The 13,652-nt window shown below is 43.5% G+C and overlaps 1 long non-coding RNA gene across 4 annotated transcripts in view; it reads right to left on the reverse strand.

Moving 5' to 3' along the window:
- Positions 1-1,137: 1,137 nt before the first annotated feature.
- The window catches only part of LOC136507993 (uncharacterized), a 79,893-nt gene continuing 67,378 nt past the window's right edge, over positions 1,138-13,652 (reverse strand). Inside the window, exons 1-7 of one of the 4 annotated variants that reach the window (XR_010771817.1) lie at positions 11,662-12,065; positions 11,356-11,478; positions 10,524-10,655; positions 3,093-3,133; positions 2,161-2,216; positions 1,282-1,748; positions 1,138-1,168 (exon numbers count right to left, since the gene is read on the reverse strand). This is a non-coding gene — a long non-coding RNA (uncharacterized lncRNA). Of the gene's footprint in view, positions 1,169-1,281; positions 1,749-2,160; positions 3,134-10,523; positions 10,656-11,355; positions 11,479-11,661; positions 12,066-13,652 lie in introns of those variants that run through there. The other 3 variants (XR_010771815.1, XR_010771816.1, XR_010771818.1) reach the window with 3 other exon arrangements.

The raw sequence follows: 13,652 nt of genomic DNA on the forward strand, positions 1-13,652 counted from the left end.
AATACATGCTAAACTATCTATACAATTAGCTACACTAACTATACCAAATAAGTCACTATACCATAGCCAATCTATAGCGACTCCAAATTGGTCGCTATAAGTCGTTATTATAGCGACCGATGTATAAGTCGTTGTAAGTGGCGTCGCTATAAATCTATAGCGACCGACAGGGTTTACAGCGACCGATAGTTGGATGCTAGTATTTATAACAACCAATGATTTGTCACATGTTATAGCGACCAATTGTCTCGAGGATATTAAACTTTTTAGCGACCACTAATCCATCGCTATGAACTGGCACAATTATATATAATAAATTTTGTATTAACCAGATTTCATATCAAATCAACATCCATAGCATGTCACATCACTTCATCAACCACATCATCAGATAAAGATCTCAAGTTTCATTGAAGCCAACATTTAACAATACATCAAGTTCTATCATCTGAGATTCTGATCCATGACAGCAAGTCATCATTACAAAAGGAAAAGAACACATACAACCTAGCTAGGTTAAATGGCAGGTACCAGTCATATGTTTGACTGCATAATCTAACTAGATTCATAGCAAAATGCCTCATCTCCATCTTATCAAAAGCAATATGTCATATGTTGACTTCCTGGTGACATTATCCAGATTCCAGCATCATGTACACCTCCAAGGCCTCCCTCCACTTGAACACAACACAGTACACACATGATGTTAATTATGGGACCTACATAGGAACCAAACAATTGTGATACCCATAATCTAATTGAGACTAGAAAATAGTCAATAGGAAACCTCAAATAGAAAAAGAAAAATATCATCTCCAAGGTTCAAAAGTAGATTTCTAGAAGCTAGTTGGGTACATTCAGTTTCGGCAAACTGTTGATGAAGTCTAAGTCTTTCCTAACAGTCATGTAGTAAATTGCACTTTAAAGACTAGCATGAAAATTTTCACTAAATGGTTCATTCCCAAAATTATAGGCATCAGAGGTTTTTATTTTCATTCCAAGAAGTCATCAACAGTTTGCATGCAAGCTTGAAAAAGATAAAATCAGAACATGCTGACCAAAATCACACACATATTACAAATAAGAAAACATTTATGCATCCTCAACAGAAAAAGGTAGAAATCAGATATAGATTGCCCACCTGAGTTCTAGCTCTTCTCTCCCCCTGCTGCAAGTCCAGAGTATAAAAACACGAAGTATAGGCACTAATCAGCATCATGAAACTTGCTAACCTTCAACTGTCATAAGAGGATATATATAAGTGACCTAAGAATAACATACCTGAAACACCTTGAGGCAATTTTGATGCCTTCCTAACCGATTTTGATGCCTGCTGCTTAACCTTCAATTGCCACAAATATCACTAATTATAAGTTTGACCATTTGTCATATACTAGTGAACATGCACGTGCGACACGCACATGGATATAAAAAAATCTCATTCATAAAGGAGGAATTACAGTTGGCATTAGAATTCTAGCTTTTTCAAAGTGGAAAATTCCATTACTAAACGAGGCTACGTTACAAACTCCTGAGGCAGTAAGTACATCTCCATCTCCCACATCAAACCACTTGCAGAGCTTATGATCGATGTATGTTGGCACCTGACAGTGCAGCTTGCCTTACCCTCATATCATCATCAGAGTCTTTCTCCTTGTGTACTTGGATGCTTAGTATAATCTCACCATTTTCCCATTCCCCTCCTATTACTTCTCCTCACAACCTCATACCGCACTTGAAATATCTTCCTAAAATATGGGTAAAAATAAAGATTGGCGACCTGTAAAATCATCAAATATATCAAAAGAAACCATGCTAAAATTTTGATTTACTGTTAGAAACCTCAGCTTGGAAGTTTCCATACCGCACTAAAAAAGACTGGAGGTACCACATATTTTGCCCCTAACAGTGAAAATGTCATATTAAAATTGATAGACAACTATGTGTACACAACCACCTTAAGTAAGAGAAAGAGAATGGGCATAAGAATCTAGCAATTTGAGTAACTAATACAACAAGAACTACAAGCCATGCGAATCCTCTTATCTGAAAGCAAGTATACATACTGATATACGATACTAGACACAAAAAGGAAAGGTTAACTCTATACTAATAACCTACACGATAATATTGCAGAGAGAGATGTTGAACTATACAAACCTGTGCATATGTATTGGTCGAAGAAATAAGTTCATTATTCCCAGATCCAGTAAAAGCTGCAGAGGGGAAAAAGGAAAGAAGTTATATAGTTAATGAAACACGGGATACTGAAGGTACCCACATATAAAATTCATTAAATGTATCACGAGGAGCAAAAGAAAATATGTCAAAGAATAAACTGACAGAACAAATTCAAATGTTTTATATTTTCTAAATTCTAACAAAATGCTCACGATCAGCAGTAAAGATAAAAGCAGTATGTAATCCCTATTTGCATGCTTAGCTGGTTGAGTCTAGGACAAGGCAGCAAAGCAGAAAATGAGATAATATAGTGAAAAAATCATCAGGTTTTTTTCATTAGAAAATACAGAAATGATCAGCACTTCCAAGGAAGTACGAAAAAACAAGATGATAGTTGTAGGTTCATAGAATATTTTTCTGTAGAGTCTTACGCATCAATACTTGAGTACCAAACACATTATGAACAAAAACATTGCTATGCCACAAGCAAGAGCAAGAAACAGTAACATAGACACTTGATGTTGTGCAAGTTCTTCATCCTGTGTATGGTAACTGCAACTAGATTAGATAACCGATACAACAAGAATGCAAAATCCAAGAAGGTGATTGTGGCAGAATCGCCTGAAATAACGCACTTAAAGAGGCGCTCGTCTTCCACCAGACACTAAGTGCCCCAAAAGCATGCTATAGCGGGTGAGTTCCGTCGGGCACACCCCAAGGGAGAGCCTGAATAGTCCACATTTTCCCCAAGGGTCCAATAATGAGAATGAGTTACAATTCTTAATCCATTTCATACATCCAGAGTTCTTAGAAATATATTATTACAGTACCAAGGTCAGAGTGCGGAATATTAAATAGTGGAATGATAATAAACATCTATCGATAATGAACAAGGATTCGTCTGTGCCCACCAGAAGAATCCTTCACACAACGGGAACGTCTCAAGCAGTACCTGCAACAGGGGTAAATAAATCCTGAGTACACAATGTACTCGCAAGACTTATCCGACTAGTGGGAATACTTTCTCGACTCCAAGGAATATGATAAGTTTTATGGTTTGCTAGGTTTCTTTTGCAGAAAGCAATACTAATAGTGAATCCTTATTTATGTTATTATTAGCAGTCATGACTAATTTATTATCTAGCCATTCTATGTAAGCACCTGTTCTACTTTCAAGCAAGAGTTGAGCAAGCAGTTCCATTTCATCATTTTTCATCTTTCAGTTCTTACTATGATGCTAGAGTTAAGACAAGTCATACTGACACGGTGGCGATTTGTGAATCAATGTGTCTAGCTGGGTACCCCGAAAACACACGCCCCGCTTGTACCCCAGGCACAAGCAGGACCAACCCATCACCCTCTTGTCACGGGGTCCAGGTCCCCGTCCAAACTTGGACTCCAAGTCCCGGCTCCTGAGTCCCAGACTCAGTGCGGTGCAAGGACCTCCACCATCCCCGCCTTCAATCAGTCGGTCTGGAAAGAGCCGGAACCCATGACAAGAGAGCAACAAGTCTTCCCTACACCCATACCCAAGTATGTGCTCACGATAATAAATCTGTGACTTGCCTAGCGTCCATTGCAACAGCTGGTCCTTAACCGACACAGATAGGGAAAAAGTGTAACCAAGCTATGCCCCGTTGGCCGCAGGACACAACCTCTTACACCCACCAGTACCCAAACCATATTCCTGCCCGGTCACCATTTTCCTTTCCACCATTTTATCATGAGTGATCATAATTATCACCTATTGTGAGTAACAGCAAATTACTCACGCTACCGAATCCTGAGCATAGCAGCTACTCGACATATACTAGTAGGACTCATAGGTAGGTATATTTATGCATATAGTTTCCATAAAATGCTTGTAACGTAAATGCACATCATATATATATATTCACTGATCTTTCAAAAATAGGGGTTAAGCACCGGGGCTTGCCTTGGGCAGGCGATGTGTCAACAAAGTCATCAACGAATGGCTTCGGGGCTCCCCCCTGTATGAGAACTTCCTCCTTGTACTCCTCAATAGTCTCCTCGTAGTTTTGTTCGCTCGCAGGCATGAACTCTACCAACTCAGTGATCTACAAGCAGTGAAATGATGATTCAATACTTAGTAATACTGGCAACAGCAACTCTTAAAATAAAAAATACATTTGTTAGGCTACTAAGCTAGTTCTACCGACTAAGGTGCTAAGTTACCTACTATTACCACTAACAAGTATGAAATATTTCATGTACTATCTTAGCAACTAAAGGTATTTGTAATATCGATTTACTCTATATATGATAAAACAGGGAGTACTAGCTATTCTATATATCAACCTACTCTAGAGCTACAAAAATTACAGTGAGCACATAATAATCTAATGAGCCTACTAGTAAAAATTTCATGGCTAAAGCTATTACCGATTTGCCACAAAAATTCCTAACAAATATTAAGCTAACTAATACTAAGCTTTCTAAATTGAATTTATGAATCTATCATCCTCACAGCTAACTGTAAACTAACTACACCAATAGATTGATAATATTTTTGTGAACCTAACAAATTTTGTTTCACTATTTTTGGACACCTATGGATTTTTCTACAATTTTACAAAGATCAGCTCATAACTAAATTGAATAAATGTCTATTAATTCATTGAAAATGAAAAACCGAATTCCTCAGCACGGCCCGCGAGCGAGCGGCTCGGCCCACTCCAGCATCCCACACGCGCACGCGCAGCACACCGGCGCGGCCCACGCGCGACAGTGGCCCAACGCGGGGAGACCCACGCTGTGCGCCGATGATTATGCAAAAGAGACCCTAGCTTTCAACTAAATGAACCCACAGTCCTTTCTACTATTTCACTCCCTCTCTGATGCTTGCACTTAACCCCCCAATTCACTTCGAATTCCTGTTTCAAGGTCCCTGGCTAGAACTTAACAGAGGCCACGACATCTCCGACCAAATGCCGACGAGCACGGACCTCCTCGGCAGCAATCCTCACCACCGAGACACTCCTCACCACAAGCACATTCGATAGAGGTAATAAACACCACGATTGGTGCCACACAGAGGCGTGGCCACGCACCACAGCGGGGTTTGGCCGCGGTGACACCGGCGCCAGCGAATTAACCTAGCCCAACGCCTCTACCGCTAACCTAGGAGCGAAGGTGCCTCACCAGATACGTGAAGGACGGCCTAGACGAAGTCGCGGGGCTCGGTATGGTGGTTAGCCATGAGCGCGGGGTTGCTCTGGTTCATGGCAAGCACGGTGACAGCGTCCCCGGCGACCTGCTGCTCCACCGGCAAATCTACAACACGGGCAAGGCAACCAAGTCAACACGACGCAAAAGCACCGCTCAATTGAAACAACGGAGCACGGAGCGACGCCCTGGCCGAGCACCCACCTCGACGGTCATGGTGGGGCCGCCGTGAGAAAAATGCCCTGCATTACCTCACTGGAGGACGAAAGCTCGTCGGGTCGACTCCACTCGCGAGCTAACTACAAGAGCTAGTTGGGTGCATAGTTAATTGGAAGGAGGTGGACTACGCAAGGCCAATTAGATGGATGACTCAGCCTGGTCTTATGGTGGCCAGCAATGGGAAAACTCAAATTGACGCCCCAACATAATACGGCCGCAACCGTGGCAGGCTTGGCGCGATGCTAGACTCCAAATCAAGCTCCAAACGTGCGCAATTACGAGGATAGGGCCAGGCTCTACGGGTTTTGCCCTGGCGCGGCTCGGCCGGTCGGCGCAACACCATTCAAGGTGACGTGACGGGGAGTGTGGCATGGCGCAGCCACTAAATGGGAGAGGACGGCAGCACAACGGGTGATGGCTCCATGCGCGTATGAGGCCGACATGATGACGTGCAACCGTAGCGCCTTGACTCGCAAGACAACGGCAGCCATGCCACGTAATGGTGCAGCAGGCGCGCGCTGCAGCGGTAGCGACGACTCGACACAGTGATGTGAGTGCACACAAGGTGAGCACGCGATATAGAGGCACGCGCGCGTGCCAGCGACGACGACCGCAAACCGGCTAGGGCACTAGGCCCACGACGACAGCGGCGGTGGTAGAGCAGCTCAGGCGAACTCAACGCTAGTGGTGAGAGCGCATGCGGGTGACCCAGCGAGGCAAATGCCAGTGTCCTGAGTGCGCGTGCTTGGTGCGGCAGCAGGTGGTAGTAGCCAGCAGCGGTGGCACGCGTGTGGGTGTGCCGGGCACGGTGACCATGCCCTAACGTCGAAACCAACGGTAACGTGCCATGCACGATTTTTAAAGCGTTCCAAAAATCAAACTCGATGATTCAAATGCCAAACCAGTTTTTCTATACTTAAGAGGGTATGTTAAACTACTGAAACAAGCCATAATACCACACCATTACTTAACCCAAATCTCCCACAAAAATTGTCGAACGTAGCTTCGTCAAAGCGTTTTCCGACTTAGGAAAATTGACTAAGTTTTTGCTCGGATTCGTGTCAACTTCGATTTCCAAGCTAGCAACCATGCTACCTATGGAATTCATTTCTCGATCGCAAGTATTTCATTGTCGCCTACAAAGTTTGTACTACAAACTTTATTAAAGTGCCGCATATGTGTTCTATAGCATTTTCGTTCAATAAAAAATCGTTTAGAACCCTAAGTTATATAACGCGACATGAAATATAACATCCGTTTCATGTTTCCGATTAACGTTTCAAGTTACGTACATTGCTTTACACTCTATATTACACATATTTACATATAAATATGATGCTCATGCAATGTTCTAGCAAAAGATTGTATAGTGTAACACCGAGGGTGTTACAATGATTGACATTCGACATATTGTTAAAGACTACTCACAAGCACTGGGAACACAAAGTAGGAGCGTAACAATGTGCCAAGTGACAATTTTTTTTGTCGTGAAACCAGCATTCATGAGAGTTTGGTTTCAGATCAGTCTACAAACTGCCAGGTTGCATCCTATGTATGCCGTGGTGTGAAGTGCAATATTCTTCATAGTGAAGTAAACCAATGTATAGTCACATGTTTGTGTAGAGAGGGAGCAAACTTATATCAAAATGGGTATCCATCTAAATCTAGTTTGGGAAGAATTTAAAGTGGGTAAAATGCGACAGAAGCATTGGTCGTAGCTAAGGTGATATCCTCTTCGGCTGACAGACTGCACCGTAATCCTGTTTAACCATTTCACCTAAAAATACACCAAGGTTTTTTTATATGTAAGATTAAAAAAGATACGAACTAGGAAAAATTGGGATAACAATCACAACATCTTAATTTCTTCAGCTATACCATCCTACTGATGCTGGACGCCTGGATCTACTCGATTTAGCATTTAGTAATCGGAAATTGGGAAGCAATCAAGCAAAGCTCAAAACTGGAGAACTAGAAATTTGATTTACGGATTCAGCAGTCACCACTGCAGGAACCAATTGGGATGGATCGGATTGGCCAATTGGGGATTTGATTTGAGTTGAGACTGGAGATGGAGGGCAGGGCAGCCGCACATACTCGGGGATGGAAGGCAAGGGAGCAGCGGATGGGGATGGAAGGGAAGAGGACGAGTATGTACCTATTCTGTTCGAGCTCGTGGCCGGCAGGAGCGGGGACGACGGCTGTGAAGACGGGGTGGGGATGACGGCTGCGGCGGCTCAGGCTCCGACGAGCGCGCTGGGGTTGGCGGCCGCGACGGTGAGGACGGCGGCCGGGGCAGGGATGGCGCCCTCCACGCGAGCTCGTGGCGGTGGTGAATCCGTACGTGACGAGCAGCGCTGGGTGCTGAGTCCGTGAGGTTTGAGTCGTGAGATGAGATGGCGGCTGATGGGGGTGGTTTGGTGGTGAAGTTAGGGTTTCGGGTGACACTACGACGGGTGGGCCACGCAAATTTCACTGCACGTGAGTGGGCTGAGCCGAACGCGCCAAAATAAAACCAAGCTATAGGGACCAATCGTTGGGCCTTAATATGCATTTTTAGCGACCGATTGTCCAAGGAAATATACACCCACCGATTATCGGTCAGTATTAGGAAATATAGCGACCGATACTCCGTTAGAAATTTGTAGCGACCAATTGTTGGTTGTTAATACTATGTTTTAGCAACCGTTGTCTGACGCTAATTGTTGGTTGTGGTATAGTGAGTATACTAATAAATACTATAAATACTAATCTAATTAACTAATTATACTAATCTAACTATACTAATTGAACAAATACTAATCTAACTACCATTCACACTATACCACAGTCAATCTGTAACGACTCTAAATCGGTCGCTATAAGTCGTTATAGTGACCGATGATTGTTCACTATAACGTTATAGCGAACGATGTATAAGTCGTTGTAAGTGACGTCGCTATAAGTCTATAGCGACCGATAATTGGACGCAAATATTTATACCGACCGATGATATGTTACATGTTTTAGCGACCGATGGTTTGAGGATATCAAACTTTTTAGCAACCAACAATCAGTTACTATGAACGGGCACAATTATATATTTATATAATATTAATTTCGTATTAACCAGATGTCAAACCTAATAAATATCCATAACATGTCACATTATTCATCAACCACATACATAAGTAAACCATAGCTGCCCACAACACTCATAAACCACATTATTAGATAAAGGTATCTCAAGTTTTCATTGAAGCCAACATTTAGCAATACATCAAGTTCTATCATCTGATCCATGACAGGTCATCATTACAAAAGGAAAAGAACACATACAACCAAGCTAGGTCAAGGCAGGCACAAGTCATATGTTAGCTTGCACAATCTAACTAGATTCACTACAAAATGCCTCATTTTCATGTTATCAAAAGAAAAATGTATATGTTAGCTTCATGTTGACTATCCAACATCATGCAGACCTCCAAAGCCTCCCTCCCACTCCCACCTGAACACAGTGCACACATGAAGTTAATTATGGGACCTGTATATAGGTAAACAATACAAATAAAGATGACTACACAGTTTAGACTGCGACTGCTATGCTTTTTGCCCTTCCAGAAAATTTGAGTCTGAACAAGAAGCTGCATATACTAGTAAGAATCGATAGGCGCCAAAACCAAGTTGCATTCAGATGAGCACAGTTGCATTCACAGATCAGAAGAGCTCTAAGGAGTGTTACCTTTGTCCCTGTGTGGAACCAAACAACATCTAATTTCTTATTAGAGCCACCGACTATCTAAATCCTATTTTTGCTAGTATCTGTATATATGTAAAAAAGGAGCTCATTAGGCGTCTTCAGTCTAGCTAGAATCAGAGCATGTAAAATTTGGAGCCAGTATCTGTTTTGAAACTAACTCCAATCTACATAATTTTATCAATGACACAGTAAACTATGATATATAGGAACATGCAGTGCACCAATTCAGAAAGTCATAATAATCAGTAAAATAGGCATAACAAAACCCTACAGGTCGTAATTGCTAAGTAAGTTCCATGTCGACTAGTCCAGCACCAAAAGAAAACAGTAATATCGAAACCACATCAGTTATCTATGTGACATGTATAAATAAAAATTGTCTCTTTCAAGTACTTGTTTGGAGTTATACTCAGTAAAACTGGGGAAAATAAGGTTAGCTTATGAATAATAGTTCAGAAATAAGTTTGGGGTTGATCATGTTTAATTCCAGGGTCATCTCCTTTCTCAAAGATTCTCAGAAAGAGCATGACTACCCTTTACGTACAACTTCCATCATGTTATATTTCTGCTTCAGCAAATTAGGATTTGACAAGTCCTTCAACTTCTGAGAAACTAATTGCCAAAATATACTGTGCAAAAATAGAATGGTTGATATAGACAGGAACCATGAAGAAACTCGAATAACTCTAGAGAGATTAAACCATGCTTATCCGCATGCAGCATGCAGAATAATGCTTATATAGAATAAACAAAGAATGAAAGCATGGAATACTAACTACACATGAGGGACCATACTGGTTCCAACAAGGGCCCAAACAACATTACCACGACTCATTGTCAGTGCAAGTGTACAGCCCCAAGTTTCATACAGCAACGATTATTTTGCACCTATGGGTTTTTTTAGTATAATGTTTAGGGATCAGGACAGAAGAAACAACAAAGAGTAATCCACAATTTAATCTCAGTTCTCAGTGGTTCAAAGAAAGGAACCATGGAAGCTAGTCTAATAAAGGTAACAAGGAATGCAAAAGGGTCATACAATTCATCAATAACAATGCTTCGAAAGTATATTAAATTAAATTGTTAATCATGCATTCTTTACCAGTAGGGATAATAAAGCATATATTGATATACATATTAGTTTCAACATTACCATGCCTCTCAGTAGTAGGTAAATGAGCAAAGAAACATAACTCACAGAAGCTTCATGGCCAAAATATCCATCCACTTCCCCTAGACCAACAGCGGCATCAGCTGGCCATGGAGAGCCTCAGAGCCACCACTGGCTCCAATCTCTTGGTGCGTTGCCAGAGACAAGAGGCCTGATAGGCTGAATCACATGGCAAACTCAATCACAAAGCTAATACTCCATGCCATAGTTTTAAAGGCGGTTAGGCGTCCAGGCGAGTGCTTGGTATGCCTGGACGCCTAGGCGGCACCTAGGCGACAAGGCGCCACTGTTTCCCAAGGCGAGCTGGGTACGCCTGGACGCCTAGGCGACGCCTTTAAAACACTGCTCCATGCTTATAGAGCAAAAAAAATAGCAGTCATATCCATTGGCCCTAGCTATCAGTCCTATGGACTGATCAAGACCATTGCCTTAGTCAAAACACAGGACTAAAGGGGTGTTAATTTCAGACCACCAGCAATTTTATCCATTCAGCTGCACTAGGCATATGACCATCAAATATAAACTAAACTTTTTGATCCTGCTGCCAGCTTAATAATTAGAACAGAGATAAAGAATTCAGTGCTCAGTTTTCAGCAACCTAGTTCAATTCGAAAATGGAACCACACCTAAAACAAATTAGCAACAAAGAAGGGCTAGTACTATCCAGTGTGCAGATTAGCTTCATCCCACAACAAATTAGAAACAAACTTGTGGTGTGGCTTAACAACAAATTGGCTGCAGGCTGCATTTGACGTTCAATCCATGTCTAAACAAGATACAATCTAAAATCTTGTGTATTTTTAAAATGTTATCATCACTTGACTGCAAGTGCACCCTAGTAAAATTTAATGGCTCTTACCTCCAGCCTCATGCGGCATGGCAATTTCACTTCGATCAGGCAACGATGCAACAACAATCCCTGAGGCGTTGGAACCTGGAACGCTGGATACTATCCCTTCAGGTTCTCCCACACCATTGTAAACTGCACAAAGGAAAATAATTGATATATTGAATCGCTCTTGTGAACGAAGCTGTTTGGTTCAGCTCTGATAATGGGATCTCACAGCCTTAGAAAATTGAAAAGTATGTCGGACTGCGATAAACACTATGAGCTAAAAAGACCAAAATGCATCAGATTCCAGATCTATAGGACGACAATACTTACCTGGGTCCGTTCTACACCGAGCCACCTCGTCAGATCCGCCCGAGCCACCTCGTCAGATCTCGCTGCCGCCTGGAGCACTGGGGCCGCGCGGTACCAAATAGCCGCCATGCCCTTGGCCTGGCCGCACCACCGCACACTGCCTGGGGTACCTGGGTCGCACGCCGCGCTTCCATCGACCAGGGCTTCGCGCCGCGCCGCCGCCTTGCGACCCCGATGAGCGCACAGCGGGGATGCGGCCCAGACGACCGAGTAGTAGGGACGGCGGCTGCAGCAGCGAGGATGACGGCCCCGGCGAGCTCGTGGCGGTGATGGAGAAGAGCCGCCCCCGAGGTCCCGACGAGCGCCGCTGGTGCTGAGTCCATGTGTGGCAGCTGCTGGGTGGATGGGACGATGGGTGCTGGAGCCTTGAGACAGGGTTTTGGCCTTTTGGGTGTTAGTGTATGACCGGTGGGCCACTCAATTACATTGCACGTGAGTGGGCTGGGCTAGATGCGCCAAAAATGAAAACAGACTGTACCGACCGATAGTTTGAATAACGACCAATAATCGATCGGTATAAGAGGTTGGACGTTATTATTATGTTTTAGTGACTGTTGTTCGACGCTAATTGTTAGATGTGGTATAGTGTCAACCCTAACTATACTAATCTAACTATGCATACCCTAACATTGCAACAAGAAATCAAGAGCAAATTACCTGTCCTACGAAGTGGGGGACCTTGGGGGTTCACCCACACCAAGCATGCCCGGCGGAGAGGGCCGCTGCTAGCCCCTGGCACGCAGCGGGCGGCACGGCTGAAAGGTCCTAATATGGCTAGAGAGGGGGGAATAGCCTATTAAAAATCTACAAATTAAGTAGAGCAATTTTATTAGTATGACAAATAGCGTAATGCAAACTTGCTCTAGCTCTACAAGGGTTGCAAGCCACCTATCCAACAATTCTAGTTGCAAAGATTACTTAGGCACACAAACTTGCTATGTAAATACTCACTAAGAGCTCTCAACCTTGCTACTCTAAAGAGCTCAACTAGATGAATGTGAATAATATAGCAAGCTCTTAATTCTAATTACACTAAAGAGCTTGTATCAACTAGTTTGCAAGAATGTAAATAAGTGAGTAGGGTGATTATACCGACATGTAGGGGATGAACCAATCACAAGATGAATATATAGCCAATCACCGGGAAAATGCCAAAGACAAGAGACAATCGATTTTCTCTCGAGGTTCACGTGCTTGCCAACACGCTACGTCCCCGTTGTGTCGACCAACACTTGGTGGTTTGGCGGCTAAGAGGTGTTTCACAAACCTCGTCCACACGATAGGACACCGCAAGAACCGACCCACAAGTGAGGTAACTCAATGACACGAGCAATTTACTAGAGTTACCTTTCGGCGCTCCACCGGGAAAGGTACAACTCCCCTCACAATCACCGGAGATGGCCACGAATAATCACCAACTCGTGCCGATCCTCCACCGCTGCACCGAGCCGTCTAGGTGGTGGCAACCACCAAGAGTAACAAGCGAAATCCGCAGCGCAACATGAATACCAAGTGCCTCTAGATGCAATCACTCAAGCAATGCACTTAGATTCTCTCCCAATCTCACAAAGATGATGAATCAATGATGGAGATGAGTGTGAGGACTTTGGCTAAGCTCACAAGGTTGCTATGTCAATGAAAAATGTGCAAGAGTTAGAGCTTCAGCCGGCTAAGGGGCTTTAAATAGAAGCCCCCATCAAATAGAGCCGTTGTACCCCTTCACTGGGCACACTGCGGGCTGACCGGACGCTTCGGTCAGACTGACCGGACGCTGGCCCTCAGCGTCCGGTCGCCCGATGGACGCCACGCGTCACTTGCTTCAAACGTTGTTCGTCAGATTTCAACGGCTACGAAGCTGACCGGACGCTCCGGTATTACTGACCGAACGCTGGAGCCTCAGCGTTCGGTTGAGTACAGTAAGGGTCAAAATCCGTTTTTCCTCGACCGGACGC

This window comes from Miscanthus floridulus, chromosome 15, assembly GCF_019320115.1.
Source record: "Miscanthus floridulus cultivar M001 chromosome 15, ASM1932011v1, whole genome shotgun sequence".
NCBI classification, from domain to species: domain Eukaryota; kingdom Viridiplantae; phylum Streptophyta; class Magnoliopsida; order Poales; family Poaceae; genus Miscanthus; species Miscanthus floridulus.